Source organism: Palaemon carinicauda, chromosome 5 (genome assembly GCF_036898095.1).
Source record: "Palaemon carinicauda isolate YSFRI2023 chromosome 5, ASM3689809v2, whole genome shotgun sequence".
NCBI classification, from domain to species: Eukaryota; Metazoa; Arthropoda; class Malacostraca; order Decapoda; family Palaemonidae; genus Palaemon; species Palaemon carinicauda.
Window position 1 is genome coordinate 166,835,733 of NC_090729.1, and position 14,395 is coordinate 166,850,127.

Sequence of the window (14,395 nt, forward strand, 5' to 3'; positions counted from 1 at the left end):
GGACGGTTCGTCGAACCTGCTTGTCAAACCTTAGGGTGACTCACGTTGTTTGTGAAGCAAAGTTCCCACCACCTCCATTATACCGCTCGACTAGTACGATTTGATTGCCATTGCCTTGGTGGTGGCACTTAAAAAAAAAAAAAAAAAAAAAAAAAAAAAGATCAATGGATAAAGGACTGGTTGCTAAGGGAGATCAACTTTCACACACCAACTTGCTTTGTTATTCGAAATTAGAACCAAATGACTGGCGTAATTATTTGAGGAAGAATGAAGAAACACATTGATTTATTGAGGCGTGTCACTCCTTTCATTGCGTATGAAGATACATCCACGAAAAGGGCCGTAAATCCAAAGTCCGGATAAAGCTTTTTCAATATGACCTGAAGAACTGATATCCCCTTATTCTGGCTATTTTATTAGAATATTCCTTATATTTAACTTTCCATAAGTCTAGATGATCTATGTAGGTTTGTACGAACTACATTAAGACCTCCATCTCGTTCCTCTTTTCAATGACGTCCTCCATAATTCAGTCCTGGGTTGATGTGTTCCCTCCTTGGTTTAAAGAACAACTGGAGTTCGATGTTCGATGCACATTCATAAATGTAAATGGTTTGTGGACAATGAAGGCCTGCCCACAAAAATCAGGCTAGATCTGACTTTCTTCGAACCGTTCGACAAATGTGTTCGCCAACCAAATATCCCGTTCACACGTTCGAACATCACTACAAACACTTGTCTGACGAACAACATTCGGCGAACTGTTCGACCGTTCGTTTAAGAACGCCTTGCCTGTAGCTAGAGTATTCTGTATTCTACCTATAGCTAGCCACTGTTCGACCGTGTAAAAACCGCTTAAGGGGCACTGAATTTCAAATTAATTTTGCTCGTTGAGAATTGGTAGCTATTTCCCGGTATTAGATTGTAAAATTCAGGTGTAAAACAGACACTTTCTACTTTTTTTTTGTTTTCATTTAAAGTCGACAAACCAACTTCAAGATTAAGAGAATATGCTATTTTGAAGCATTGTTCCAATTTTGGAATATTGCTTGAAGTTTTGGTTTCCATTTTCCATAAAACTTAAAGAATGCCTGAATAAATTGTTCTATCTATCAAACTTTGTTAACAGGGAACATCCACTAACTCTTTATAATGCCTATAACTCAAGAATTGGTGCAAATATTTTCAATGTGCTATCAGGTTTCTCCCAAAATCTTTCTCTGCATAACGTATATGTGTCATTACTAGCTCTACACCTTTATAAATATATACACAATAAGTATTACTACTACGTTGAGGTTGGGTGTGGATCGTATTCCATTGCAAAATTTTATACCCAAGGATTTTATGCCCAATCACTCGCTGCTGTGAACTTTAAATATCGTCAGAAAGCCGTGACCCTAGGGATGTTTTTTTAATCTAAAGAAGAAGAAGAAGAAGAAGAAGAAGAAGAAGAAGAAGAAGAAGAATTGTATTGTTGGTTTAAAGATTCCAATAGGTTTGGGAAGTATTAGATGTTTTAAACATAAAATTTGACTATTGAAGAAATGAATACCCTCACATGGGTGGAGTTGCGAAATTAGTTGATGTATTTATACTGAGTTTAAAGGACCTAGTCTAAGATATATTTCATAATAATAATAAATGAAGACAGAAGAGAAAAAAATAGCTAAGAACAAGAAGAATTAGAATTACATAATTGTGGAGGCTAAGTAGTAGCCCAAGAGAAGGTCCCGTGATAGGCAAAAGCTCAGTGCAAGCTTCCTCTGAGGCAATTTCATGTAAATGAAAAGAGAAAACTACTATGATTAGAACATTAGATTTGGCGATTACTTGCTCATTTGGAATAACAGTGAACCTCTATATAACTAAATTAACACATCATCACTGAGATTAGGGCAAGCAGCTGGAGAAAAATTATCTTAAACATGCAAAGTGATAATTTTAGCTTTATTCTCAATATCGTAAATGATCAAGACCTCCCATTGGAAATAAATAAACTTCTAACTCTATCACAGATTCATTTTGTTGACCGTATCACACCATTTGACACCAAAAATGACAAAGATCTGCGTAACGTTACAACCCCTGAGTATAAAGGTCTCCCTGAAGATGTCTTCAAATTTTGTCACCCAACTACTTGCGTTTTGTGGGCTGAATTGTTCAATTTATGCAGAGTTCATCACATTCTTCCTGCTTTGAAATCTTTACTTTACTTTACACCACTAGTTTACGAAAAGGTAAAAGATGCAGCTGAACGACTTAACTATCGCCTGATTTTCATCACATGCATTTAAACATATGATTGTTAGTGTTCTTTCAGTAAACCTCTTTTCAGTCTTACACACAGGAGACGTCAATTTAGATTAAAGACTAACCATTCAGCCAACCGTTGCAACTACACCCTAAAAAATCATGCTATTATGCATCTTCGACCTTTCCCATATTCCTGAATTTTGTGGCTGAGGGAAAAGCATAGACAGACTAAACCGTCAGAAAATATTGTTGAAGGTTCACATAAGATATACACGTTTACTTCTAGTGTAGCATTAAATTGTTGGCTCTTCACGCATCCCTTCAGGGTAAAATAAGGTGTATCGTGATAAAACTATAGCATTCCTTAAACAATTAAACTAACGTGCCGAACGTTAAATTTAACTCATTCCCAATCGGCTATACTATCTAATGGAGAGCATTAAACAATCTCTGGTAAACCGAAAATACTTCTAATTAATCCGTCAGTGTAGGTTCTCCTCCAATTAATCGACTAACCATAGATATTCCGTTTCGCCTCAGATCGTTAAGGCACGGTGAAGAGATACGAGTACATATATTCATCGGGAATATGCCAACTGAAACGCATTCATAGGTTCCGTTGTCTGGACCACATTATCACAAGACTAAAGAATTATGACGGTGCTAGCTTCCTACGACTAGCAAAATAATTACAGAGATTTTTGCCTTCTGTTACAGGGGAAAGATGTTGTAGTATTTGGACCATGTGCTGCTGTTCCACTTGTATTACTACAACACATATGGGTGTCCATTATGGACAAACTTTACCTGATAGATCATGAGACACATCATTAATTATTTTACATAATCACATTCTTATGTACCAAGAAAAAAAATACACAACGCCACTTTGTTGCAGCGAAGGTCATTTAAATTATTCCCAGTTTGAGCTTCAAATAGAACCCCACTAATCCAAGACATGTAGAAACAGGTGGAGCGAAAAGATCAAACTTAAAAGAAATTAAGACTTCTGTATGACGATGGTGTACATAATTTTTTTTAGCCTCAAGTGTTTCATAATATCCACTATTTCTCCACCATTTCTAACGTTATTACGGCATCGTAATTATTGTTGTCAACATCAATACAATTATCAAAATAATTCCCACCGTACCGTTTACATCCGTTGAAGGTCAGTGACCGTTAAATTTAACTATCTACAGCTGTGTATAATCATGTTATATTTTCATCAAAGATTTTACTCATATATTTAATTTGCCCTTCCTTTGCTGTTATTAACCAGTGAGTTTATCATAACTCTCCTCATTTTCATCATCATCATCCTGTTGTTGTTTTTGTTATTGATTACATTTCCATCAGAAACAAATCTTTAATCATTCTCATTACTATCTTTTATCTATAACTTTTTTTTTACTCTCTGAATAACTATGAAGGCCATTCAATAACGTTAGTTAAACCCACAGATAACCTTATCTTTACATGAATTATCAAAGTGTTTTTTTTTATTTCCCATCATAATTATGCCTTTCTGTTGTTGTTTAAATGTTTTCACAAATAATGTTATAAGTGTAGGTAATCAATATATTCTTTTTCTAATTGTATTTCGTGCTTCTCTACTCCTATTATTATTATTATTATTATTATTATTATTATTATTATTATTATTATTATTATTATTATTATTATTATTATTATTGGCTGTTTTAAATCATGTTGATTTATAGTAGTTCTCGAGCGAATAATCCTATTATTATGTATTTTCAATATCAACTTTTAATGGAAATAACAAAATCCAAATGAAGATGCACACTTGTTATCTTAGTAGTCTGAAAAAGCTACGAAGAATGTTAAGTTTCCAGGAATGTCTAAGAAAATAATAAACAAATAAATACATCGCTAAATAATATTATTCTTGCAATTATTTACTTAAAACAAAACCTAAATTTTTCGCATACTATTTTGAACCATAAAAATCTAAAAGACATTATCGCTGTAGTCATTTGATATAACGCTCATGACTTGTTAGAGGAAATCCTGCAGATTTTTCAAAGTATTCAGTGCAACACTATGAGTCTCTCTCTCTCTCTCTCTCTCTCTCTCTCTCTCTCTCTCTCTCTCTCTCTCTCTCTCTCTCTCTCTCTCTCTCTCTCTCTTATTTTTATACATATATTTACATATTTATATGAACGTAAATAAAATAAAACTTGTGTATGTGTTTCTGGAAGGAACATACGCACGCGGGCAGTCTATATTGAGAGAGAGAGAGAGAGAGAGAGAGAGAGAGAGAGAGAGAGAGAGAGAGAGAGAGAGAGAGGGAGAGAGAGAGAGATACTGGATCTACAAGTATATGTCAAGTTTTTCTTTATACTTCAAAAGATAAATTTTATGAAACGTGAGAAATTTGGGCATCCAAAACATTAAACCATAAGCCTACATTACAATTTATTTACAAAAAACCTATATCAACACTATTTAAGCTATTATATATCAAAATCATTTGAGATTCAGAAATATTACAAATGATTTATATAAACTAATCTATCAGTCTTAATAAAAGAAACCATTAAACTAATATACTTAACAAGTTTTATGAATTACACTAGGCGCTGCTTCATCAGACACCCACTCTGTTAAGAGGACTTCTCGACAACTAGCCAGCCACTCGAGAGATCGTCAAAGAGAGGGCGACCACGCCTCTTCTATCCTAGCGTCCAGTCTTTATAAACAAACCGAGGACTATATATCAAACAAACACAATTGCTTGTTTATTGTATGGTGAAATTAGCTGATTAAATGTGTATTATTATTATTATTATTATTATCAAAAGGAGGAGACTAATCAGCCTAATGAGTCAAACTCGACTCTTACGGAGCTAACCCGATTAACATCGGGAAAACTATTATTTATATTAATGATAAATAAATGAATGAAATAAGTATGATAAATATAATGGATAAAATTAATAAATTGAGATAAAATCTGTGATAAATAGAAAATTATAACTTATCTATAAAACATATGTTTCTTAAAAAGGAAAATTAGACGTGTAGGCCTAAACTTGTAGATGCCATGCACAGAAAAATTGGGTTGCTAGTCTTGAACGCCAAACACAATGGCGTCACTGATAGTTGTAACGCCGTTATGAATACTTTATAATTACTCAGGCATACCAACGGTATCCTCTTTAATAATAATTTTTTTCAAAAAATAAATTCCGTAAAGCTGGTTGAATCTCTAGCTAATCTGACGACAAAGGTTAAAACATCGTCTCACCCCTCTGATTTCTCAACCCACATTTTTTGAAATATTCTGTGCTGCTTAAACTATGTCTTGGAAATAGTATGGAATAGCCCGTCTCAGAATAGGCTTACCAAGTTAGAGATCTTTCTTACCTCCTCGAAAGAAAGTAATTCTGGTTCATTTGATACATGCTCATAAAATATAGTATTAGGATGAACGGCGAAAAGGCAGAAAATACGATAAAGATGTACAATATCAAAACATGTATATATGTATAAACGTTTTCCTCTGGATATCCTTTGATGTACAGTATCTAACCAATGAATTCTCTGTGTATTTAGTCAGTCAAGGAAAGAGAAGATGACAGAATGGCACCTTGAGGCCCTTTGCGTTAATAGGCGTAGGAGGAGACGGTGATGATGTATAAACGATGAATAGTTAGTTATCTAAACAATTACATAAACATTTAATTTTCTATTATCTAAGAGTGTGACAGACACTGTTTTGATTAATTCACTGACTTACAAACAGGCAATTGTGGTACAAAATTCAACTCCAGCTCAACTTGAATGAGTTTTGATCTCGTCAAAGGAAAGCGCTTGACCATTTGTAACGTCACTGCTAATGCCATAAAAAATTGGACTAGGTCTATAGGCTAAAACTAATTGACTGATCATTGAACATAATCTGCCCTCAATGCAGATTATGCAGCGAGCTTCGGCTTCAAAGTGTTTCACGACTCATCCCTCTGTGGCTTCATTGCAACTTAATCTGCTTGCAATCTAACAAAAGGTGGTCGAATGTCAATGTGCTTACGGAATTCCAAGATTCACTTTAATGTTTTTCGTCTGAAGGACACTCACTCTCTCGTGGACTGCTACACTTGGTTTTTTTTCCCCTGCCAACGAAGTTAGGAGTTATGTTTTACACCCTATTTGTGTGTGTTTGTGAACAGCTTCCTGGATACAATTTTAATCGCAGAGTATTGAAACTTGCAGGGGTTGACTATTATGTAAAACGCCGGAAATGTTAAAATTGTGGAAGTTCAAGGTCAAATATCAAGGTCACAGTCAAGCAAAATGTCCAATGCACGTAATAAGTTTGGACATCGTTGTCACAGAGACTTAAAACTTGATACATAGTTGTGTATCAAAATCCACGCCAATTAATACATGTTAAGATCAAGGTCAAGGTTGAGCAAAAGGTCGAGAAATAACCTGCCACGGTGGAGGTCTGCGCTCTACTGAGTACCCTTCTAGTTTTTTCTGTGTACCCTCAATTTGTTTGTGACTTCATGGAAACATATTTTTGATACGTAAGTTTTTGGCGTGTTTTTTTTTTTTTTTTTTTTAACAATTAAAAAAAGTCTGTATCTGAAGCGTCCTTGAAATCTAGCAGAACTAGAAGGCCATATTAGAAGGCCAAACGATACAGTGTTGCCCTGCAGTAGCAATGATAATTTTGACTGGCGTTATAAGTTTGATTTAAGCATCCTTTAGCATCTGAAAATCATTAACTTTAGTTTCAATTTTATTGCTTTATTATCCTCAAATCTACGATATTATCATATAAAAAGTTTTCCACAAAAAGTAATAAGAAAAAAGCCTTTTCACTAAGTAGATATCCTATACAATTCTCCGTTATGTTCTTTTATTACTTACGATGCTTAGATTTATACTAGTTATATTTCAATCAATCACTCCCTTCTCCCTAATACGCAATTTCACTTAAGAGATTCTTATTATAACTCTCTCCTTTCGTGAAGAATTTGTTTCAAACAAAAATTGAACGCTGTATTGAGAACTTTAATAGTTTCATTACTCCATTCATTTGTTTCTCTTTAGTACGAATTTTATTTATCAAGAATAGCAAGTTTCTCAATTTTTGAAATAATCAAAATTTTCCCATTGATACAGACGAATTGTGGAATTGCGATCTTTCAATAAACTTATATTTTGAAATAGGAATAAAAAATCTGAACTGTCTTATACATTATAAGCATATGTATAATATATTAATTGAACTTTCATTATCAATACTGAGTAATTTCTTTCCTATTGGGACATGTATCTCATGTAGTCGGTGGCCGTGAGAAAACATGCTCATCAAAGTCAACTTTGTATGATTGTAATTCTTAGATTTTTTCAATGGAAAATATCTCATTAACTCATTATCTTTGTGTTTGATATATTCATTATTGGGGTTAATTAACACTATCGGTCCGGCCACGCTTAAGGCCGGGAGCACACTAGCGACTCTGTGGCGCCACAAAGCCACAGCATCGTGTGGCGGGGATGTGGTCTCCCATAGGTTTCCATTGTTTTCAAGTTTTGCCGCGCAAACTAGCGACTGTGGCTCTCTGTCGCTCATCCCCGCCACAGGCGTGGCGTGGCTTTGAAAACAATGGAAACCTATGGGAGACCACATCCCCGTCACACGATGCTGTGGCTTTGTGGCGCCACAGAGTCGCTTATGTGCTCCCGGCCTTAGTAAGTCTCGGCTCGGTCTAGGTACTGGGGTGTTCAAAGCCTCGGTTCGCTCTCGGCTCGGTCTAAGTACTGGTGTGTTCACAGCTTCGGTTCGCTTTCGGTCCGATCAGTGTCTTGGAAAAATCATAAATATAAGGCTAAAGCATATTTGTATAGGAATATTGTTCAATGATACTAGGAAATGTATTTACACAGTGAATATTAGCCTGTTATTGTACATATAGATTTTTTTTCTATCATGACTGGAACAAGACTGGAGCGAGAGAGGACCGGAGCGCCAGTGTGAATGCTTCCACTTAAAATCATGTAACAATATTTGACCGGACCTTCACTGGAGCGAGAGCGCAGCGCTACCGGGCCGTTAGTATGAATCAGCCCTTAGTAGTCTTCTCTATTTTCCTATTTTCTATCTTTTATTTATAAATTCCCTTTATCGCATTTGAAACACCTTTATACATAAGATTAGCAAGCCATAGTTTTTTCTTTTTCTTTTTTTATACTTGCCATCCTTATTGGCGATTGTGATAACGTACACTGTTAACAAATTCTTTCCTTCCTTTTTACGAACGTTCATAACTGAAATAACCAGTTTTCAAATTTAAATTCAAAATGCCCTTGATAATTACCGTAACCATGCTTTCCTTTTTCAACGTCTTGTATCAACTTTGTGTTTGCAATGATTGTTCCGACTTCTTAGTTGTGTCTGAATGAAAGATATTGTTCTCACATTTTGTATTTTAATTTCATCTAAATCCTTTGCATATTCGTGTTGCGTCTATCTATGATTTTTCTTCACTATTTCTTCGGTGACTAAATGAATAACTATAAGATACAAAATCGATTTTTTAAGTGCAAGCAAAAGGTTGATTGAAATAATTTTACTTTCGAATGTCTTCAACATATAAATAAATAGTAAATTAATTTCGGCAGTCTATCGACGTCGAAAATGTAACAGTAAGAAAAAAATTAGTCTGCGTTATAAGAGCTAAAACCAGAAGCGAGTCATACGTAGAGTTTGCAATAAAATACGTCGAAAATATAAACATATTTATAGCGAATGTTTAATATAATTATTTCACTAAGATAATAGACCTTCATTATTCACAAGGTTCCATCGGTCGATTACGGTATTATCTATTTCCCCCCAGGCGGTTACACATTTAGAATCAATCATCACAACAGTGCGATAAGTAAGGTTAACGCGCTAGACCATTCCATCCCATAGCCATGGTCTACGGTCTAGGTATACCCCATAGCAGCAAATTTCCTGCGCACTTCGTGTCTGGAAGTGATCGCACAGTATGTATGTTGGCAATATTTTCTCCTCCTTGCGCCCTGGTATTTCAGGTTTGCATTTGGCCAGTAGTATAAGAGAGGAGGGGCTGTAGGACTGCCGGGGAAGGGTCCAAGGAACAGGGTAGGGTAGGAGTTAGAGATGTTGCTCAGGGATTTGTATATCTTGCCCACGATCAGCATCCACTCATCGTTTATGTGTGTTTAGCCTCACCACCTCTATTAGAAGATTTCTTTCTTGCTATTTCTTTCTTTCTTCTTTCTCTCTGTCTTCCTTGAGACGTGCAGCTGTGTTGTAAAAACGCAGAGCCACAGAATATTCACATAAATATTTTTTCTTCTTCCTCTTATGCTCTATCAACATTTATTTTAGCTTTTTTGGTGGCGTATAATAACCGCCATGATTTTTTTTTTCTTTTTGCATAAAGTAATTTCTGATCCCTCCAATAAAAAAAAATACATTTTGACAACATTAATTTAGCTGTATTTTACACATTTCACTGTACAGTGAACTCTTTCTATTAATAAGCATCCGTGAAATAGCATCTTTCCATCATTCCAGGGCACTTTTCTTGCATTATTGTTATTATCGATTTGTTGTGAAGTATTGCTTCTATGTTCCTTTATTGCTTCTGTGAAATGCTTTAGTCTTTTTGCAACGGATTGAGAATACAAAATTAATTAAATTTTACTCATATGCAAGTCAATTTTTCTCAAAGTAGTGTTATCTCCATCTTTTAATTCTATTTGTACAAACTCCAACCAGCCAGCCCCGTGTCTTCCATCTCCGCTATTAACCACAAGTAAACGATTGCTAGGTACATAACAAGGGTAAAATGTTTTTGAAGCATCTTGCCAAGATCTTTTCTTCCTGTTTCTGATTAGAAAATCTCTTTACACAAGTAGTTATACAACTAAAAGGGGCTCTTCTTTATGGCGAGTGAAAGGAACAGTTACACTTACCTGTGTAGTTGCTCTTATTCTTCACACAAGGCTTGAGGCTAAAACCTGTTTTATTCTTGATTCAAACTTTGAGGCTGAATCCTGTTTCAGTCTTCATTCACACTCTAGAAATGAAAATAGCTTCAGTCTTAATTCAGACTGATGCTGAAGGCCGTTTCATTTTTAATTCACATCTGAATGGTGAAGACAGTTTCAGTCTTAATTCCGAATCTGAGGATGAAGGCTGTTTCAGTATTCATTCAGACTCTGAGGCTGAAGACTTTTTCAGCCTTCATTCAGACTCTAGGATTAAAGCCTGTTTCAGTCTTAATTCAGACTGGGGGGTGAAGCCTATTTCAGCCTTAACTCGCACTTTAACCACCAGGTGATCATACAGCCTTTCATCATTCTCTTGTTTACATTTTTGGGTCTTTGAATGGGTTGTTCGGTTGCGCAATGTCTACCAATCAGTTCTTATAGGAAAAGGACACTCCATAATCGAACCATTGTTCTCTGGTCTCAGGAAGTGCCACAGCCTCTGTATCATGGCCTTCCATTGTCTTGGATTAGAGCTCTCTTGATTGGGGGTACACTCGGGCATGCTGTTCTATCTTATTTCTCTTCCTTTTTTTTCAAGTTTTTATAATTTATATGTGAAGGTTCTAATTTAATGTTGTTACTGTCCTTGAAACATTTCATTTTGAGTGTTTATTCTTCTCTGGTATTTTATTTATTTCCTTGTTTCCTTTCCTCGCTGGGCTATTTTACCCTGTTGGAGCACTTGGACTTATAGCATCTTGCTTTTCCAACAAGGGTTATAAATAAGCTTGTAATTATAATAAAATCAATAATGCTGAAAGGCATGGCATGGTGTTTACCAGCCTAGTGAGAAGTATCCGGCAGTGGAGTAGTTGAGTGTCAGAGCTGTTAGTCTTAGGGTTTGGGATTTACTGACGTGTAAACAGGGGCCAATATATACAGATATGGACCTCTACGAATGCAATTAGCCCGCTGTGAAGTGGGTATAATGTTGGCGAGTAAGGTATGATGATGAACTAGCACTCCGAGAGTGAAGCCTATGTCAGTTTTAATTCAGATTCTTGGGGTGAAGGCTGTTGCTGTTCCAGTCTCCATTCAGACTCTAAGAGAGAAGCCTGTTTCAATCTCAATTCAAATTCTTAAGGTGAAGCCTGTTTCATTCTTAATTCAGACAGAGAGTGAGGCCTGTTTCAGTCCTAATTCAGACTGAGAGGGAAGCCTATTTCAGTCTTAATTCTGACTCTGAGGCTGAAGCTAGTTTCAGTCTTAATTCAGAATAAGGTTGAAGCCTGTTTCAGTCTTAATTCCAGACTCAGGTTGAAACCTGTTTCAGTCTTAATTCACACTAAGGTTGAAGCCTGTTTCAGTCTTAATGCAGACTGATACTGAACGCTGTTTCAGACTTCATTCAGACTGAGTTTGAAGCTTGATTCAGTCTTAGTTTAGACTCTTGAGAGTGAACCTGTATCAGTCTTAATTTAGGTTTTAAATAAATATTCCTTTAGTATCTTCCTTAGGGTTTATATATATATATATATATATATATATATATATATATATATATATATATATATATATATATATATATATATATACCAAATAAGTACTATATGTGCATATTTATAGACATATATTAATTAAACTGTAAAGCGCGATTGGCCTTCGTCGTTTTTGATGATGGCTTTTAACCCGTCTGTAGTTTTCCTTTTGATGTGAATTCAATGATGATCGAGGGGCAGTTAAAGGTTGCATCATAACTTTTTTAACTGCTCTCCTCCAATCACTCACTTTGGATGAAAAGGAAGCTGCGAAACGCTGACACCTTTGATGGCAGAATGACGGACACCGCACTCTCTTTAGATTCAAATGAAAGTATCAAGCATGATTAAAAAGTATACGGCCAAGTATTCAAATGCATATAATACCATTAACCAACGTGAGCTACTTTGTTTGTCTTTTGTAGTACAAAAGGAAGTAACAGAAAATGAGAAAGAATGAAGATATAGGCTAAAAAAATTGAGACGTATTCAGTGTGAGATGCAAGAGAGAAATACAGAAAAGGTTGGTGGGGGAGGGGGATTAACGAAAGGTAAAATATGTGGACTGACATGTGAGAAACTGGCACATTTCCATCTACGCTGCTAAAAGCAGACAAAGGAGTCCCTGGTTGACAAATTTAGAACTGGAAAAGGGCGTTGAACGTCACTGATAAAAAGAAAAAAAATGCCTGGTGATGAACACAAGAGCTATTTAAATAAGCTCTTAGAATTACGATGTGAAATATTTGTGAAAAATTTGATGTGTTATATGGTAGCTATATGTGATAGATTTATTTTGATGTTGGTATTGTTCTTAAACTCTTGTAGTTTTTCCTTATTTCCTTTCCTCACTGGGCTATTTTCCCTGTTGGAGCCCTTGGGCTTATAGCATCATGCTTTTCCAACTAGGATTGTAGCTTAGCAAGTAATAATAATAATAATTAAAAAAAATTATAATAATAATAATAATAATAATAATAATAATAATAATAATAATAATAATAATAATAATAATAATAATAATAATAATAATAATAATAAAAGGAATCCGTTCATCAGATGCTCTGAGACAGAGCTCCCAAAAGGGGTCGATATCGAGATGAAGTCGATAAAAGCCAAGTCGAAAGAGAGTCGATCGAATTCTAGACCAGAATTTGACCTCTGTATAAGCATTAGGGGATTTAGTTGCGCTAATGCAATTCGAACTAAGCACACGAGTAGAATGAGTCTTGGAAAGTGTGGTGACTCAGGGATGAATCCAAATATGAATATTTCTGCTGCTTTTCAATCAACATATCCTTCTCCTCATTGATGTCAGCTAATGCAGTAAGATTTGGCAATATATGTGTAATACTTAACCTTGCCTGTATGAAGTCTTCTCTTTAAATATTATTATTACTATTATTATTTCTGCTATCACTATAATCTTTATCATTATAAACATAATTAACAAACAGGGTTATCGTAGCAACAGTAAAAAGCGAAAAAGGAATAACAAAAATGTACTAATTTTTGTTTCTAATGAGGCGCATTTGCACCTACTCGCAACAGTGCCCTTTTAGCTCGGGAATGTTTCCTGCTATCTAATTGGTTAGCATTATCTTGTCCAACCTATCAGCGATCAGGAAACTTTTCCGAGCTAAAAGGGCACCTCTGCGAGTCGGTGCAAATCTGCCTCACTAAAAAGAATTATTATATTCAATTATCTTTCTACCTATAATTTGTATAGTCTGTAAATGGATGAATGATGAAGAATGGAGAATTCTATGAAGAGATCGGTGGCTTTAAAGGTTTGGAAACTTCTGAGGGATAATAAAAATAAAAGAAAATACTAATAAAATTCTTGAATGCAAATGTGGCAAAATTCAGATAACGAAAGGACCAATGTGTTTAAAAACCACATGAATGTGTACAAAACAGCACTGGTGGTCGCTGTATGTGCATATGTTAAAATCTCCCTTAATCAATGTAATAAGGAGCAAGTATCTGGCTATATATATATGTATGTATGTATGTATATACATATATACATATATATACGTATGTATATATATACATATATATATTATATATATATACATATATATATATATATATATATATATATATATATATATATATATATATATATATATATATTTCCGGTCACGCTACATTTGCATTGCAAGACGTATAAAAAGTAGACATATCCTGGCGAGAAAGTGTATGTGCATATCTATCTAAATATTTAGCTGTCATTTTTTGACGGGTCATGTAAACTAGTAATACAGTAATATAAGTTCTACGTTGGATGGCAGAAGGTGCTTACAAGCCGCGGAAGTATTCAAAGAATCTGATTCCACACTTGATACAGCTTTAGAGAATGAAAATGACAATAAAATTACTTTTCTACTTTCTTTTTTTAAGAAAGCGGCTTCAAAAACGTTTGAGGGGGGGGGGCTGATTAACGCTATAACTGCAAGTTCTTCCATATTTTCCCAAATGATATTGAGGTTCATTTAACGCACCGGATGACGTCAGGCGATGAGTTTATATGTAACTGATTAATGGTTTTGTTTAATTTTTCAAGGGTTGCGCCGTTAATAACGTATATATAT

General features: G+C 35.0%; 1 protein-coding gene across 1 annotated transcript in view; it reads right to left on the reverse strand.

The window, feature by feature from the left end:
* The window catches only part of LOC137641584 (nucleolar protein 4-like), a 342,312-nt gene that overhangs the window by 261,852 nt on the left and 66,065 nt on the right, over nucleotides 1-14,395 (reverse strand). The gene's annotated exons all lie outside the window — the stretch shown is intronic.